This window comes from Bos indicus x Bos taurus, chromosome 14 (assembly GCF_003369695.1).
Source record: "Bos indicus x Bos taurus breed Angus x Brahman F1 hybrid chromosome 14, Bos_hybrid_MaternalHap_v2.0, whole genome shotgun sequence".
Classification (NCBI taxonomy): Eukaryota; Metazoa; Chordata; class Mammalia; order Artiodactyla; family Bovidae; genus Bos; species Bos indicus x Bos taurus.
This window is the reverse complement of record NC_040089.1, coordinates 74130823-74150307: the sequence shown is the minus strand read 5'-3', so window position 1 is coordinate 74150307 and position 19485 is coordinate 74130823. Positions and strand designations below refer to the sequence as shown.

The 19485-nt window shown below is 43.4% G+C and overlaps 1 long non-coding RNA gene across 2 annotated transcripts; it reads right to left on the bottom strand.

Annotated features, from left to right (window-relative positions):
• Positions 1-5423: 5423 nt before the first annotated feature.
• On the bottom strand, positions 5424-18625 carry LOC113904440. Of its 2 annotated transcripts, XR_003514513.1 has the most exons (4): positions 17725-18625; positions 15454-15597; positions 9890-10111; positions 5424-5549 (listed from the first exon to the last, which is right to left on the bottom strand). It is a non-coding gene; the product is annotated as an uncharacterized LOC113904440 (long non-coding RNA). The 2 variants fall into 2 exon arrangements; XR_003514512.1 differs by lacking the exon at positions 17725-18625 and having other exon boundaries at positions 15454-15915.
• Between the last annotated feature and the right edge of the window lie 860 nt (positions 18626-19485).

The following is a 19485-nucleotide window of genomic DNA, read 5'->3' as shown; positions in this document are numbered from 1 at the left end:
GAACCGTGGTGTTGGAGAAGACTCTTGAGAGTCCCTTGGACAGCACGGAGATCAAACCAGTCAATCCTAAACGAAATCAGTCTCGAATGTTCACTGGAAGGACTGATACTGAAGCTGAAACTCCAATATTTTGGCCACCTGGTGTGAAGAGCTGACTCATTGGAAAAAGATCCTGAATGGGAAAGATTGAAGGCAAGAGGAGAAGGGGACGACAGAGGATGAGGTGGTTGGATGGCATCACTGACTCGATGGACGTGAGTTTGAGTAAGCACCAGGAGTTGGTGATGGACAGGGAGGCCTGGTGTGCTGCAGTCCATGGGGTCTCAAAGAGTTAGACACGACTGAGCAACTAAACAACAACAAATTGGGTGAGAAAGCATACAAAGCTCCACTGTGAGGTGTGAAAACAAAGACACAGTTGATTGAGGTTGAGTGTATCAATGAAAGGAGAAATGACACAGTTTATCCTGGTGTTCCGTGCTTGCCTCTTTACCCCAAGGCCAGAGTTGACAGAAAACTGGGAGCAACATGACTTGAGGACAGGTGACTGAGGGATGGAAAAGAACAATTGTTCAAAAGTGCCACCAAGAAACTAGGAGAAAGACGCTGCCCTGATACTACCAGTAATGTTCTGGAGTGAGTATTGCATAGGTTGCATAGGAAAAAAAGGAAGGTTAAATATGAAAGTACGGAAAACATAAGAATTATACCTTTATTTTTTTTTTTTTTCTCTAATTTTATTTTATTTTTTAAACTTTACATAATTGTATTAGTTTTGCCAAATATCAAAATGAATCCGCCACAGGTATACATGTGCTCCCCACATTGACATTGTGGAAAAAGTGCAGATGTCTGCAAAATAAGCTCACTGTAGGTAAGCATATCATTTGAGGTTAAATGATTTTAAACTTTTAAAATCTGGCTTAGGCAAAAGTGCCATTAACATTTAAATTTTGTAGAAATGGCATTATGTTTTTGAAAGTTTCATTTGTTTCTCAAGATGTATACCAATGGCGTTTAAATTTGGGAATTTCTGTGTCATTCAAATGTGTACTTCTGCAGTTGTGAAAAGTATCGATTTTACAATCTGCGGGTTGTACTTGCTAGATAAATCTTAAACTGCATGTTTTTAAAATCAGTGTTGCATTGCAGACAGATTCTTTCCCATCTGAGCCACCAGGGAAGCCCCAAGAATACTGGAGTGGGTAGCCTATCCCTTCTCCAGGGGAACTTCCCAACCAAGGAATCAACCCGGGGTTTCCGGCATTGCAGGCAGATGCTTTACCAGCTGAGCTACCAGGAAAGCCCCTGCTGATGGCTGTTCAACAGCTAATTGTGATTTTCGTGCTCTCACAGGAGGAGATGAGCACACAACCTTCTACTCCACTATCTTGAACCAGAAGTCTATTTCATTCTGTTTTTAATGGCTGAGTAAGATTCCATTTTATATATATACACCATTTCTTTATCCATTAATCTGTCAGTGGACATTTATGTTGTCCCCATGTCTTGGCTACTGTAAACAGTGCTGCAATGAACATTGGGGTGCATGTATATTTTCCGGCCATGTATTTTTCTGGCTATATGCCCAGGACTGGGATTGCAGGGTCATGTGGTAGCTCTATTTTTGGTTGAAGGAACCTCTGTACTGTTTTCCAGAGTGGCTGTACCAGTTTCCATGCCCATCAACAGTGCAGGAGGGTTCCCTTCTCTCCACACCCTCTCCAGCATTTGTTGTTTGTGGACTTTTTGATGATAGCCATTCTGACCGGTGTGAGGTGATATCTCATTGTAGTTATAATTTGCATTTCTCTAATAACTAGTGGTTTTGAGCATATTTTCATGTGCCTATTGGCCATCTTGTTTGTCCTCTTTAGAGAAATATCTATTCAGATCTTCTGCTCAATTTTTGAGTGGGTTGTTTGTTTTGATGCTATTATGTGTCATAAGCTGTTTGTAAATTTTGGAGTCTAATCCCTTATCAGTCACATCATTTGCAAATGTTTTCCCCCTATCTGTAGGTTGTCTTTTTGTTTTGTTTATTGTTTCCTTTGCTGTGCAAAAGCTTTTGACTTTAAGGGGGTCTCATTGTTTTTGTGTGTGTTTTTTTGTTTGTTTGTTTGTTTTATTTCCATTATTCTGGGAGATGGATTATAAAAGATGTTGCTGTGATTGGTTTTTCCAGGTGTGTTTTCTTTCCTTCCTATTTTCTTCTCTTCTCTTTTGATAACTATCTTTAGAGCTGTGTTTGGTTTGCTGTGTGTGTGTGTGAGGGTATCTATTGTGGATTTTTGGTTTGCAGTTACCATGAGGTTTTGATATAGTAGTATATAAGCAAGATTGTATTATAATTTGTTGGTCTCAATTTCAAATAATTTCTAATAACCTGCAGTTTCTAATACTCTCCTTTTCTAATGATTTCTGGTTTTGATACCATATTTGTGTGGGTGATTTTCTACATTTACTGTATCTTTGCCTTTCCCATTCATGATTTCTTCATCCAGTTGTGCCTTTTCTTTTCTACTTAGATAAATTCCCTTAGCATTTTTTGTAAAGCTTTAGTTTTTGTAAAAGTCTGGTTTAGTGGTGCTGAATTCTCTTAGCTTTTGTTTATCTGTAAAACCTTTGATTTTTCCATTGAATCTGAATGACAGCCTTGATGGGCAATGTTTATTATAGATTTTCCCTTTAACCACTTTAAATATATTGTGTCACTCCCTTTAGGCCTGCAGAGTTTTGCTGAAAAAGCAACTGATAATCTTATGGGGATTCCCTCGTTTGCTATTTGTTGCTTTTCCCTGTTGGTCTTAATATTTTTATTTTGACTCTAATTTTTGTCAATGTGATTAATATGTGTCTGGGCACATTCCTCTGTGGATTTACCCTGCAGGGAACTCTGTGCACTTTCTGAACTTGAGTGAGCATTTCCATGCTCATTTTGGCAAGTTACTGGCGATTATCTCTTCAAATATTAATGGTTTCCTGGGTCCTTTCTCTTTTCCTTCTGAGACACCTATAATGTGGATGTTGGTACATTTAACGTTGTCCCAGAGGTCTCATAACTGTCCTTATTTCTTTTCATTCTTTCTCTTTACCCTGTTCTGCAATAGTGATTTCCACCATTCTGTCTTCCTGCTCACCTTGGTTCTTCTGCCTCAGTTATTCTGCTACTGATTCCTTCTAGTGTGTTTCTTATTTATTGTATTGTTCATCTCTGTTGTTCTTTAAATCTTTTAGTTCTTGTTAAACAGTTTTTGTATCTTCTTGGTCCATGTTTCCATTTGTTTCCTGAGACCTTATATCATCTTTATTATCATTACTCTGAGTTCATTTCCAGGGAGACTGCCTATCTCCACTTCACTTAGGTTTTCTTCAGGGGTTTTATCTTTTTCTTCATCTGGAATGTATTTCTCTATTATCTCTCTTTGTCTAACTTTCTGGGTTTGCGGTCTCCATTTCTAAGGCTGTAGGCTTACGGCTCTTGCTCTGGTGTCTGTCTCCTGGTGGGTTAGGCTGCTCTAGGGGCTTTTGCAGGCTTCCTGGTGGGAGAGACTGATGCCTGCCCGCTGGTGGGTGGAGCTAGGTGTGTCCCTCTGTGGGTATGGCCATGTCAGTGGGTGTGTGGAGAGGGAGCTGTGCACTCAGGGTGACTTTGGACAGCCTGTTGCTGAGAGGTGGGTCTGTGTTCCCACTCTGTTGGTTGTCTGCCTGAGGCAGCCCAGCACTGGAGGCTGTAGGCTCCTGGGTAGGGTCAGACCTCAGTGCCAAAATGGTGGCCTCTGAGAGAGCTCACGCTGATGGATATTCCCCGGAGCCTCTACCACTTCTGTCCTCACCCCCACACTGAGCAGCAGCTGACCCTGCCTCCCCAGGAGACCCTCCACAACCCACAAATATGTCTGGCCCAGATTCCTGTGGAGTCACTGCTTTGCCTGGGTCCCAGTGCACGTGAAACCTCCTGGGCACTCTCCAAGAGTGGAGTCTCTCTTCCCCTAGTCCTTGCAGCTCCTGCACTCGAGCCCCGCTGGCCTTTGAAGCCGAAAGCTCCGGCGCCTCCTCCTCTCAACGTCAGACCCCCAGGCTTGAGAGCCTGCCATGGGACTCAGCACTCAGTCTTAGAGAGAAACTCTATAATATAGTATTTTCCAGTTTGTGGGTTGCCCACCCAGCAGGTATAGGATTTGAGTATATCACAAAACTTCCCCTCCTACCATCTCGTTGCGGCTTCTTCATCATCTGTGGATGTAGAATATTTCTTTGGTAGGTTCCAGTGTTTTATGTCACTGACTGTTCAGCAGGCACTCGTGATTTCAGTGTTTTGGTTGGAGGAGGTAAGCCTCCATCATTCTCCTCTACCATCTGGTCTCCTGTCGGCACATTTTAAATGAATGAGTCAAAGTGACAGAGTATTTCTGCCATTTGTTAAGAAATCACCTTTATTTTCAAGCTAAGGACAGTCTCAGAACATTTTTTAACCCTTCCAGAGTTTTGGTTGCTTTTGTTCCCTTTCCAGTTGAGTTCCTTTTGAATAATCTGCAAGTAATTCTCACACGGCAAAAATAATGTTCTGAGTTAAGTTTCATTTAAAACATGACATTTTGGCTATATCAAAAGCATTTTGCCTTTTCAAAAGGATTTCCATTTGTGATGAATTAAAAAAAAAAGGGGGGAGTCAGCAAAGGGGACTGTGATGGGCCTGAAAGGCAAAAGGAAAATCAAGAGAGTGTACTACTGATGAAGCCAAGGACAGGGTTTCAAGGAGTAGAGAGAGTAGTTATAGACAGCAAAGAACCGAGAAGGAGGTCACTTGCAGCCCATTCTCACCAGACTACTTCACCTCCCTCTCTCATCTCTTCTTCTGGGCCTGAAAATACAGTCCGCTCTCCCCTAGCTACCAGTCCCCTCTTTCCTTTCAAAGGAGTGTTATCAAAATAGAAAGGAACTGAACTGCAATAGCATACACGACAGACACGGGGTACACGGTGAAGCCTCTTGGTCTAGATGACTCATTCTTGTCAGTAGAACAGAGTTATTACGACACAAGTCAGAGGTGACGGGTGGGACCCAGCGCCTCAGCAGGGGAGTTATTGCATACATGATATTTTATCAGCAAATGCTTCAGAATTTATTATTCACACTGCCTGTATTTTGTCACCAGTGATTTACTCCTACTTCTTACTTCCTGGCCTTTAGTTTCTCCTTCTACCTTTACTGCCCTTGAGCTGCTAAGATGGTACAAGGAGTCGTTTCAAGCCCTCAGACTTTAAAAGAACAGGTACACAAGACGGCGGCAGAGGTAAAAATCAAGAACGAGTTTAGAGTCATGGCCGGGCCTCTGTGACCAATGCCAGGAGTGCCAAAGCTTGAAATGAGTTTATCCCTGAGAAAAAATTAAAAGTCAGAGATAATAAGGACAAAGGCAATTCCTTATTATTAGTGGTGATGGTGTAATATTTAATAGGCAGGGGGGAAATGTAGAACTATACAACTTCGGTCTGGCCGCCTTCTTTCTAATCAATAAGAAGATCTTCGGTGAAAAGTTCCAACACCTGAAAAGATAAAACAAGCACATATAAGAGAGAACTGAAGTTCATTTGAATAGGTGAGGAGTATTAAGACCATTTAGCTATTTTCAGTGTCCCCATGAAATACTTTCCAGGGCACTAAAAGGAATTGTCAGTGTCAGCAAAGGACCGCTGGCAATCTTTGAAAACCTACAGAGAATGGGAGAGATGCAAGATACATGGATACACGCGCGCCCTAATTTAAGAACGAAGAAATCGATGTCTTCTAGAAACACGTTGGGAGAGGTTGCTGTGATTCCCAGTAGCACTCTCTGCTGGTCACCAAAGAAGGAAATCAGGGCTTCCCACCAGAGCTGGTTGAATACATGCATTTACCTCTGTTCCCAAAACCGATAGAAATATTTTTAAAAGGGTAAATATTTAGAAAAATTTTTAGAAAATTCAGAAGGGAGTTATGGACAGTCAACCCAAATAATGAGAAATTTCTGGGATATACTGATGCCAAAATACAATGGAATAAGCAATCCGCAAGTCCTGACTCATGAAAAAGAACTTCAAAAATACAAGCTGTCCCAGCAGAATTCTGCAAAAGCCTTGTAATCAAAATAAGCAGAAGCTGGCAAGAAGAAGAGAGTCCTGGCCAGGGGCCAGGTAGCTAGCAAAGGCAGAGCTCTGTTGCCTTAGGCTGAATTGTGAGATTTTTTTTTTTACGCAAGAGGCTTTCAAAATGGACAACATATCCAGAGAATCAGGACTCTGTCACCGGCAAAAGAGAGCTTCATATCCTTGAGACAAGCCATATCCACATCTTAAATGAAAGCCCACCTTCCTGCCACACGTCCCCACTTAAGTCAAAGCTGATTTAATCCAAACTTGAGCTTCCAGTCAAGCCAATAAGAATTCTTACTCACCAGCTACAAAGTTAGGGTTTTGTCTACAAATACGATAAAACAACCAAGAAAATGGAAATAAAAGGACCAAACTCAGTGAATACATCTAACCCCAGAGGATGCACAATATAGGAACATAGAATAAAATGCTAAAATAAGCATGTTAGTATCTCCAGAGAGATTCTAGGGGGTTCTGAACCTTTTAAAAAATGAAATATGGATGACTACTAAACACGTGAGAAAGTTATTTAAGATTATCCAAATTAGAATGAGATCTATAAAAAGGGGAAAAGGGAAGCAGTGATCACTCCAAACCAGCATGAACTGACAAAGCATAAGTCACTCTTCAGTTAGCTCACTTCCTTTTCTGAGAGGTCATCAGACTGCCGGGACTGGGGAACGCTGGCAGCGCACCTGTCTGGAGTCTAGCAAGCTACTAAACACAATTTTTCTGGACTCAATACCCTGAAAACAAATTATATCCTACCTCTCCTTGTTGATGAGGAGGGCATGGCAACCGACTCTGATATTCCTCCCTGGAGAATCCCATGGACAGAGGAGCCTGGCGGGCACAGTCCATGGGGTCACAGAGTCGGACACGACTGAAGCAACTTAGCACGCATGCATGCATCCTTGTTGGTAGCTGCTGCTGCTAAGTCACTTCATTCGTGTCCGACTCTGTGCGACCCCATAGACAGCAGCCCACCAGGCTCCTCCGTCCATGGGATTTTCCAGGCAAGAGTACTGGAGTGGGGTGCCATTGCCTTCTCTGCTTGTTGATAGAGGAGCAAGCTAATAGAAGTCTGTGTTCACCTACTATGAAAGTGAAAGTGAAGTCGCTCAGTCGTGTTCGACTCTTTGCAACCCCATAGACTGTAGCCTACCAGGCTCCTCTGTCCATGGGATTTTCCAGGCAATAGTACTGGAGTGGACTGCCATTTCCTTCTCCAGGGGATCTTCCCAACCCAGGGCTTGAACCCGGATCTCCCACATTGCAGACAGACGCTTTACCGTCTGAGCCGCCAGGAAGTCCACACCTACTATGGACATCTCTAATTATTTTTTTCCTCTAGATTATAAACTTCTTGAGAGAAGGAACCATTTTTCTGTATTATATTCAATCTATCCCAATTGCCTAGAGTGAAAAATGGCAGATTCTCAATAAATGTGTATTGAGTGATAATTAAGTTTAATGGTAACTAACACAAAACTTAAGTGTAAAATTATGCATCAGATGAAAGGGGAATACTAGCTTCTCAGTTCGTTGGGGAACTGAAGGAAAGTTACACGGCTCAAAATAGCCTGGAGTTAAAACTCCCTTCCTGTCCTCCCCACCACTCTATGCAAAACAGAGAACCCTCTCACCTAGGGGAAAAAAATGGACTTTAAGGCTGATAACACCCAGTTCCCAGCTGGTCCAGCCTCTGGCCGGTCTCCAGAATTCCTTGCACCAGGCGTTTAAGAGGTAACTACTGGGAACAAACTCAGAGAAGAACAGGCCCCCTAAGACAGCAGATTTCCACATATATACCTATATATACTCACTCTTTTCTTGGGTTAGTGCGGCAGCTCACTAATCTGATTGCTGCCCCTTCTCGCCTCATTAAAGGTGATCTGTTCCTATAAAGTGCTAGTCTGGTTCTTTTTCCAAACCTCACCTTCTCTAACTCCCTTACCTTACAGGAACAATACGGGGGTCTTAGCTAATTACCTACTTAGTGTTGTTGACATTGTGACATGATTGACCGGAAAGCTAAGAAAGGGCTATCGTAATGAACAAATAGTGAGGAAGAAAGGGGAGCTGTGGCAGATTGCATTTTCCAAAGATGACTGTAACAACAGCTCTAATCCCACAAGCTCTTTTCAGTGTGACTTTGACTTTGGACGCTCCTCCCACTGAGGAATAGGATCTGCGTTCCCTCCCCTTGAAACTGAGTTAGTTTGTACTATGGCAGCAATGCCATCTTGTGACTTCATAGACTAGGTCATAAAAGGCAATACAGTTTCTGCCTGGCTCTCTCCGGACACTAGCTCTTGAAACCCAAGATGCTACATGGACAGTTCCGATGAGGCCTCAGTTAACAGCCAGAATAAACTGCCAAATGAGTTAACAAGCTTACAGATTAGTTCAGCCTTAAAAATCTTCCCAGCTAAGGTCCCAAACTTTGTGGAGAATACACAAACCTTCTGTGCCTTTTCCAAATCCTTGACCCACAGAATCTGTGTGCATAACAAAGTGGTTTCCTATGCCACTAGATTTGGGGTGGGTTTTCATACAGCTATCAGTAACTGGAAAAATAAGAAAACGGATATGCAAGTTGTAATATATTTACTCAGTGGAACATTATGCTGCCACAATAAGAAGCTTCCCTATTGAAATAGAAAAAACGTTTATTATTATTTAATTACTCATTCAAGAAACACTTAGCCCCTGCTACATGCTAGGGGCAGTTCTGAGAATATAACACTGAACAAAACAAGGTCCCCACTCAACGTTTCCTGCTTGGCCTGTGTCACCAGTCCTCAGCTCTCTTAGCTTTAACCTCTGATGATATGCCCAGAATTCTATCTCCAGTTTTGAATTCTACCTTGAGCTGCAGTCCTGTATATTTAAATGCTTACCTGCTCTCTTCACCTGAACATCCCACAGGCATTCCAAACTGCTGGTTAATACCCACACATTCCCAGCCAGCAACCTGGGAATCACTGGCGATTTCTCTTCCTCTGTCTCTCTTCCTCAGCACCTCCCTCCTTTTGACAACTCCACCTCCACAATCGCAGAGCGCGCCGCGCTTACTCCTGTGCCATCTGGACGCCTCCCTTTTTCCAGCCCATCACCATTGCCTGACTCATATCACCATCATTCCTTCCCTGGGCTCTTTGGTGTTCCCACCACCACTGCCTCAAGTTGACCCTGTACAATACCGTTGTGTGTTTTTTCATAATTTACAAATATTATTATGATATCTCCTCATTGAAAATCACTAATGCTCTTTAGAATAAAGTCCAAGATTCTCATCATTGACAAAAAAATGGGCGGAAGTTGCATAACAATGTGCATAGTATATTTCTACTTGCATGAAATTACATATATAGAGAGAAAGAGTATAGAAAGATGCCCAGTAAAGGATCAACAGTTGTAACCTCAGATTGAGAAGACTTTCAAGTGATTTTTGCTTGTTTTACTTTTATATATTATCATACACTATTTAAATCCTTTTCAAAAATAAAATTTTCACTTTTGAAGAAACAATAAAACATTAAAAATACTAAATAGACTTCACTATCTCCTCTTGGCCTAGTCAGCTTTGCCATTTCTCCTCTTATTCTCCTAGTCCTTACTGTAGCCCCTGCCTCGTATTATACAGATTATTTGCATTCTCTCAGCAAACTATGCTCTTTCAAGCATTCAAACATCCAGCGTCCTCTGCCTGGAGGGTGCTTCCCTCTGTTCTTTGCTTGGCCCCTACTCACCCATCAAGGCTCGGCATCAACTCTTACAGAGGCTTCTCATAACCACCTCTTTCTCCAAGCTCCTTTCGCAACATGTACTTCCACTTGAGACAACTGCGTCATGCCTTTCCGTTGGCTTCCATCTTCGCAGTGAATCCTACACACCAGCAATCCCCAGAACCCACCGCAATGCTGGTACACGGCATTCAATGTCACGTCTTCCTCCTTTCCATCAGGGAAGCACTGTTGAGGAGGAAAACAGGGCCAAGTCAACACTGTGATATCCCACTCCCTGGATTCAAATTTCCAGTTCTGTCGCTTGCCAGCTGTGGAACCCTAGAAAGGCTACTTCTCCTTTCCGTCCCTCAGCTGCCGTATCTCCAAAGTGAAAATATTACTAACTACATCATAGAGTTGCTGTGAAGATTACGTCAAGTGGAAACAAGCTCCACATAGTGTAAGCATTTAATAAACGGCTGTTATTACTACTTTTGTCCTTCATTGACTGATAAGCTCCTTGAGAGCAGGGTTGTCTCTATTATAACTGTATCCCCAGAGTCCAGCATATAATCAGTGTTCAATTAGTGTTTGGTGAGTATCTATGTTATCTTGTGTATTCTTGAATTTTCTGAAGAATATTTTCCTTTTATTTAATATCTCATTCAAGATTACTTTCTCCCTGAAATCAGTCCTCTATTAAAAGCAGCAGGAGAGAGAGTGTGCAGTGTTGGAGGAAGGCAGTGAGACAGCACCCAGACAATCACTCCCCGGCCTCCAGCGCTGAGGACAGCTGACCACGCCCTTTCCTGTCTGTCCTTCAAAATGTACTCCGTTTCCACATTTTCTGGTGTGCGTATCATATTTTTCAGACTTAAGACATGTCTTTCTCCATTCCTATGTCTTTCCTCCTCTGCCCATACTCCACATCCTTGAAAATCAATTTTTAAAAAAAAATCATACAAGAAGGTGCAGAGAAATCTAATCCAGCCCAGATTTTGAACCAAGACCTTACTTAGACAATTCAAAGTAAATAATCACTCATACAGAGACCCAGTGAAAGACCTCTAGTAAGTGGCTCACTGATTGGAAAAGAGGAAGCTAAGTACGCTCCTCAAGTTCTCAGTCATGATCACTTAAAGCACATTTGAAGAACAATTCCTGTGAATTTGCTGGAAGTATGAAATGAAATGACAAATGTGGAAGGGCTTTTAAAAAGTTCAGTTCAGTTCAGTTTAGTTGCGCAGTCACGTCCGACTCTTTGCGACCCCATGCACCGCAGCACGCCAGGCCTCCCTGCCCATCACCAACTCCCGGAGTTCACTCAGACTCACGTCCATCGAGTCAGTGATGCCATCCAGCCATCTCATCCTCTGTCGTCCCCTTCTCCTCCTGCCCCCAATCCCTCCCAGCATCAGGGTCTTTTCCAATGAGTCAACTCTTTGCATGAGGTGGCCAAAGTATTGGAGTTTCAGCTTCAGCATCATTCCTTCCAATGAACACCCAGGGCTGATCTCTTTTAGGATGGACTGGTTGGATCTCCTTGCAGTCCAAGGGATTCTCAAGAGTCTTCTCAATACACCACGGTTCAAAAGCATCAATTCTTCAGCACTCAGCTTTCTTCACAGTCCAACTCTCACATCCATACATGACCACTGGAAAAACCATAGCCTTGACTAGACAGACCTTTGTTGGCAAAGTAATGTCTCTGCTTTTGAATATGCTATCTAGGTTGGTCATAACTTTCCTTCCAAGGAGTGTCTTTTAATTTCACTGCAATCACCATCTGCAGTGATTTTGAAGCCCCCAAAAATAAAGTCTGACACTGTGTCCACTGTTTCCCTATCTATTTCCCATGAAGTGATGGGACCAGGTGCCAAGTAGACATACAGATGACCAAAAGGCACGTATAAAAAAGCTCAACAGTGCTCGTTATTAGAGAAATGCAAATCAAAACTACCGTGAGATATCATTTTATGCCAGTCAGAATGGCCAATATCAAAAAATCTACAAATAACAAATCCTGGAGAGTGTGTGGAGAAAAGGGAATCCTCCTACACTATTTGTGAGAATGCAAATTGATACAGCCACTGTGGAGAACAGTACAGACCTTCCTTCAAAACCTAAACACAGAACCACCATATGACTCAGCAATCCCACTACTTGGCATGTACCCCAAGAAAACCATAATTGAAAAAGACACATGTATGCCAGTGTTCATTACAGCACTATTCACAATAGCCAGGAAACGGAAGCAACCTAGATGTCCACTGACAGATGAATGAATAAAGAAGATGTGGTCCATATATACAAGAGCATATTACTCACCACTAAAGAGAATTAAACAGGGTCACTTAGAGAGTCATGGATGGACCTAGAGTCTGTCATACAGAGTGAAGTGAAATCAGAAAGAGAAAAACAAACATTATACATTAACATGTGTATATGGAATCTAGAAAAATCGTACACACGGACCTATTTCCAAGGCAGAAACAGAGATGCAGACATAGAGAGCAGACACGTTGACGTGGAGAGGAGGGGAAGGGTGTGACAGGCCGGAAGATTGGGGTGGACACATATACACTGCCATGTGTGGGAGATGATGGCCCGTGGGAAGCTGATAAAAGGCACAGGAAGCTCAGGTTGGTGCTCTGTGATGACCTAGACGGGCAAGAAGCGATGGGGTAGGAGGCAGGTCCAAGCAGAAGGGGATATCTGTGTGCACACGACTGATTCATTTCCTTGTACAGCAGAAACTAACACAGCAAAGTAAAGCAATTATATTCCAGTAAAAATAATACATATATAAATAAAACTGACACTTTGCTGTATAGCTGAAACTAACACAATATTGTGAATCAACACATTTCAATAAAATTTGTAAAATAAAAAAATAAGTAAGTTAACAGGCATAAGTCATGATGTTAAATTTTGAAGATAAATTCTCTTTTTAGTGTCTTCAGTCATGTTAATAAAAATTGGTGATTTTGTAATCTTAATTTTAAATGCTCAATTTCCCTAAATTAAACACTAGGAAAATATTTAAAATAAGTTTCTTATGTCATAGAAGTGTCAGGGCCTATAACTTGGCAAAATCAGAGACTTGGGAAACATTCTGACACTAACCAGGCAACCTCTGGTGAGCAGTAAACCCAGTATTCTTTTCCCACGACAAGAGAAACCAGGATGGTGAGAAAGTTAACATACTTTTGCTCCCATTCAAGGGCAAGACCTTAAGTGTGTTCTTCCTAAGATGCCCCAAACCTTGCATAAGCCAGTGTATTCTTAAGTTATTTACTGAAGAATTCATACGGTGTACTTTATACTCGACAATAATTTCCCTGATCAAAATGTCCACTACGGAAGTGGAGTTTGAGCTAATCCTTAAGGATAGTAAAAGGAGTGGCTGCTGTGCATGCCAGCCAAGGAAGGAAGGAAGGAAGAATTGAAGGAAGGGAGAAAGGAAGGCTGGAGGTAGAAAAGGGAGGAGAAAAGGAGATAGAAAAGGTTGTGCTAAACATAGTGAATAAACCAGGTTAGAAACAGTGAAGAATTTATATTTGAAGTAGTAGAGTGTTCAGTTCAATTCAATTCAGTTGCTCAGTTGTGTCTGACTCTTTGAGACCCCATGAACCACAGCACGCCAGGCCTCCCGGTCCATCACCAACTCCTGGAGTCCACCCAAACTCATGTCCATTGAGTCGGTGATGCCATCCAACCATCTCATCCTCTGTCATCCCCTTCTCCTCCTGCCCTCAATCTTTCCCAGCATCAGGATCTTTTCAAATGAGTCAGGTCTTCGCATCAGGTGGCCAAAGTATTGGAGTTTCAGCTTCAACATCAGTCCCTCCAATGAACACCGAGGAATGATCTCCTTTAGGATGGACTGGTTGGATCTCCTTGCAGTCCAAGGGACTCTCAAGAGTCTTCTCCAACAGCACAGTTCAAAAGCATCAATTCTTCGGCGCTCAGCTTTCTTCACAGTCCAACTCTCACATCTATATGTGACCACTGGAAAAACCATAGCCTTGACTAGATGGACCTTTGTTGGCAAAGTAATGTCTCTGCTTTTGAATATGCTATCTAGGTTGGTCATAACTTTCCTTCCAAGGAGTAAGCGTCTTTTAATTTCATGGCTGCAGTCACCATCTGCAGTGATTTTGGAGCCCAGAAACATAAAGTCTGACACTGTTTCCACTGTTTCCCCATCTATTTGCCATGAAGTGATGGGACCAGATGCCATGATCTTCTGAATGTTGAGCTTTAAGCCAACTTTTTCATTCTCCTCTTTGACTTTCATCAAGAGGCTTTTTAGTTCCTCTTCACTTTCTGCCAGAAAGAATGAAGGGATGGAGCCAAAGCAAAAACAATACCCAGCTGTGGATGTGACTGGTGATAGAAGCAAGGTCCGATGCTGTAAAGAGCAATATTGCATAGGAACCTGGAATGTTTGAATCAAGGCAAATTGGAAGTGGTCAAACAGGAGATGGCAAGAGTGAACGTCGACATTCTAGGAATCAGCGAACTGAAATGGACTGGAATGGGTGAATTCAACTCAGATGACCATTATATCTACTACTGTGGGCAGGAGTCCCTCGGAAGAAATGGAGTAGCCATCATGGTCAACAAAAGAGTCTGAAATGCAGTACTTGGATACAATCTCAAAAACGACAGAATGATCTCTGTTCGTTTCCAAGGCAAACCATTCAATATCACAGTAATCCAAGTCTATGCCCCAACCAGTAATGCTGAAGAAGCTGAAGTTGAATGGTTCTATGAAGACCTACAAGACCTTTTAGAACTAACACCCAAAACAGATGTCCTTTTCATTATAGGGGACTGGAATGTAAAAGTAGGAAGTCAAGAAACACCTGGAGTAACAGGCAAATTTGGCCTTGGAATATGGAATGAATCAGGGCAGAGGCTAATAGAGTTTTGCCAAGAGAACGCACTGGTCATAGCAAACACCCTCTTCCAACAACACAAGAGAAGACTCTACACATGGACATCACCAGATGGTCAACACCGAAATGAGACTGATTATATTCTTTGCAGCCAAAGATGGAGAAGCTCTATACAGTCAGCAAAAACAAGACTAGGAGCTGACTGTGGCTCAGACCACGAACTCCTTATTGCCAAATTCAGACTTAAATTGAAGAAAGTAGGGGAAACCACTAGACCATTCAGGTATGACCTAAATCAAATCCCTCATGATTATACAGTGGAAGTGAGAAATAGAGTTAGGGGACTAATCTGATAGACAGAGTAGTGTGTTAAGTTTGTAAAAATATGTCTCAGGTAGATTGCTGAGAAATTTCAGCACATGACAAAGAATACGGACTCCACTGAGCTCAGAAAGATAAAGTAGGGAAAAACTTGGCTTCTGTTATTGAGGAGACCCTGCCAAATCTCATTCTTCAAATAGAAAAGTACTATTTTCTATTTGGAGAAGCCTAGTGATGAAAGACATACTTAAATAACCAGCCCAGGACCCGGTCCTGCCATTCTCATAAGAGAGCAGATCATATGGCTTTGCCATATGCCAAGGGATCCTTTAGTCATTTGAAGCAGACACTGTTATTGTTTACCGTCATTCTGCAGACGAAGTTCGCTAGCTTGCTCAAGGTCACCCAGCTCTCAAGAGTCAGAGGCAGGTCCTGAACTTCAGCAGTGTGGTTCCAGGTCCCAAGCTCCAATTACTGGACTGTGCCTCCTCTTTCAGGCCTGAAGAACTTTAAGAAGAGAAGTAACAGGATGAGATTGGGGCTGTTGAAATGTCATTCTGGTGGTAGGGTAGGGGAGGGATTGCAGATACCTGTGTCCAATAAATGCTTCTGTTCTAATAACTATTTTGGTTTCAATTTTTCTTACACTTAATTAATACAAAGTAGGATGGTAGTTGATTTGTGAGATGAGTTGCTTTGGTCTGGAAAAGCAGAACTCACAACCAGTAGCAAAGTCTCTTTGGACTTCTAAAAACAAAAAGGCATAATCTTAATGTTTCATCAGTAGGACACACTCTCATGTGGTTTCACTTTTCCAGTAGTGGTAGCAGTCATCCCCCTGTATCCTCACGCCCCAGTATCCTCACCCCCCTGTATCCTCACCCCCTGTATTCTCACCCCCCTGTATCCTCATCCCCTGTATCCTCATCCCCCTGTATCCTCACGCCCCAGTATCCTCAAACCCCTGTATCCTCACCCCCCTGTATTCTCACCCCCTGTATCCTCATCCCCCTGTATCCTCAACCCCATGTATCTTCATCCCTCTGTCCTCACCCCCTGTCTTCTCACCCCCCTGTATCCTCACACCCCTGTATCCTCAACCCCCTGTATCCTCAACCCCATGTATCTTCATCCCCCTGTCCTCACCCCCTGTCTTCTCATCCCCCTGTATCCTCATCCCCCTGTATCCTCATCCCCATGTATCCTCACCCCCCTGTATCCTCACCCCCCTGCATCCTCAACCCCCTGTATCCTCAACCCCCTGTATCCTCACCCCCCTGTATCCTCACCCCCCTGTATCCTCACCCTCCTGTATCCTCACCCCCCTGTATCCTCATCCCCCTGTATCCTCACCCCTCTGTATCCTCACCCCCCTGTATCCTCATCCCCCTGTATCCCCACCCCCCTGTATCCTCACCCCCCTGTATCCTCATCCCCCTGTATCCTCAACCCCCTGTATCCTCACCCCCCTGTATCCTCACCCCCCTGTATCCTCATCCCCCTGTATCCTCAAACCCCTGTATCCTCATCCCCTTGTATCCTCACCCCCCTGTATCCTCATCCCCTTGTATCCTCACCCCCCTGTATCCTCACCCCCCTGTATCCTCAACCCCCTGTATCCTCACCCCCCTGTATCCTCATCCCCCTGTATCCTCAACCCCCTGTATCCTCACCCCTCTGTATCCTCACCCCCCTGTATCCTCATCCCCCTGTATCCTCACCCCCCTGTATCCTCATCCCCCTGTGTCTTCAACCCCCTGTATCCTCACGCCCCTGTATCCTCACCCCCCTGTATCCTCATCCCCCTGTATCCTCAACCCCCTGTATCCTCATCCCCTTGTATCCTCACCCCCCTGTATCCTCATCCCCTTGTATCCTCACCCCCCTGTATCCTCACGCCCCAGTATCCTCAACCCCCTGTATCCTCACCCCTCTGTATCCTCATCCCCCTGTATCCTCAACCCCCTGTATCCTCACCCCCCTGTATCCTCACCCCCCTGTATCCTCATCCCCCTGTATCCTCATCCCCCTGTATCCTCAACCCCCTGTATCCTCACCCCCCTGTATCCTCATCCCCCTGTATCCTCATCCCCCTGTATCCTCAACCCCCTGTATCCTCAACACCCTGTATCCTCATCCCCCTGTATCCTCATCCCCCTGTATCCTCACCCCACTGAATCCTCAACCCCCTGTATCCTCATCCCCCTGTATCCTCATCCCCCTGTATCCTCATCCCCCTGTATCCTCAACCCCCTGTATCCTCATCCCCCTGTATCCTCATCCCCCTGTATCCTCAACCCCCTGTATCCTCATCCCCCTGTATCCTCAACCCCCTGTATCCTCAACCCCCTGTATCCTCATCCCCCTGTATCCTCATCCCCCTGTATCCTCACCCCACTGAATCCTCACCCCCCTGTATCCTCAACCCCCTGTATCCTCATCCCCCTGTATCCTCATCCCCCTGTATCCTCAACCCCCTGTATCCTCATCCCCCTGTATCCTCAACCCCCTGTATCCTCACCCCCCTGTATCCTCACCCCACTGAATCCTCATCCCCCTGTATCCTCAACCCCCTGTATCCTCATCCCCCTGTATTCTCATGCCCCTGTATCCGTGGAGCAACCCTCATCTTACCTTCTGCAAGCAGGCTGAAGAAGGAAGGAAGGAAGGTATGAGCTTCATGATGAGTACTGTACTGGAACAGAGCTGGGTGTGTGTGTGTGTGTGTGTGTGTGTGTGTGTGTGTGTGTGTGTGTGTGTTGTGTGGAGGGGGCCCTTACAGAAACAAACTGAGCTGGAATATTTTCTTTTTCACACTATGCTATACTCAACATGAAACATTCTCAGTTTTTACAATTATAATTAATTGTTTTTTAATGATCTTTTAAAATTATAGTTTTACTAAATGTTTTCTTAGTAAGCTTTCTGATTCAAAATATTGGTTGTGTAAATTAAGTGGAATGGAAAGCAACTGAATTAATGAAATTAAAAATTATTGAATCGAATTGCAAAATAAGTACAAGTGTCACAGTTCTCAAATGTGTCTATTTTATTGTCACTAGAGGGAGCTCAGCGCTTGTATTCTAAGAGTCCAGCGTCTGGGCAATCGCATCACACAGGCCCCATTGCACTGTTTGTTTCCAAATGAAGCAACACCATTAACTTTCCAAGAAAATGAAATTGACTGAAAGCATTAATTCTCATGCTTTTCACTGTAATGGGGCAGGTATAAATACCTTCATCTCCGTAAGGCCGCTGTCAAAATAACACACACGCTTTTTTGAAAGCACCTCTGAAATGGCTCATGCTCTTTGCAGTGGTACAAAATGGAATGCATGAGTGGAGACTCGAATGTGATGCTTGAAATATGCTTCACTCAGTCTCAGGAGGGGAGTCTATTCAGGGTGATCAGCACAATTATCTCAGGAACAGAATCTGGACCTCAAATGGTACTCCACCCTTGTTCCGTCGCTCAGTCGCGTCTGACTCTTTGTGACCCCATGGACTGCAACATGCCAGGCTTCCCTGTCCTTCACCATCTTCTGGAGTTTGCTCAAACTCGTGTCCATTGAATTGATGAGGCTATCCAACTATCTCACGCTCTGCACCTCCCTCTCCTCCTGCCTCAACCTTTCCCAGCATCAGTCTTTCCCAATGAGTCAGTGCTTTGCATCAGGTGGCCAAAGTATTGGAGCTTCAGCTTCAGCTTCAGTCTTTCCAATGAATACTCAGGGTTGGTTTCCTTTAGAATTGACTGGTTGGATCTCTTTGCAGTCCAAGGGACTCTCAAGAGTCTTCTTCAGCACCACAGTTTGAAAGCATCAATTCTTTAGTGCTCAGCCTTCTTTATAGTCCAATTCTCACATCCATAAATATGACTACTAGAAAAACAATAGCTTTGATTATACAGACATTTGTCAGCAAAGTGCTGTCTCTGCTTTTTAATACACTGTCTAGGTTTGTCATAGCTTTTCTTCCAAGGAGCAAACATTTTTTAATTTCATGGCTGCAGTCACCATCGGCAGTGATTTTGGAGCCCAAGAAAATAAAAGTCTGTATTATTATTATATGGAACTGCTCATAAGTACACCTCTTGTGATGGATACATTTTTTAAAAACCAAATGATACCTTTATTTTATTGCCACTATTTATGGCTCAAACTGGCAGCTACATTCCATGCGGGTGCAAAGAGTTGAACGACTTAGCAACTAAACAACGACAACAAAAGACAAATCTAGGCCTCATAAACATAACTTACTCAAATGAGCTTTGTAAATAAGAATGAAGAGGATATTTTTGCCAAAATCTTGGCTCCAATGCCAAATAGAAATATGAGAGGGAGTTTGGAGAAAATAGAAAAGATTAGCTTTATTAATTTTGTCAGGCAAAAGGGA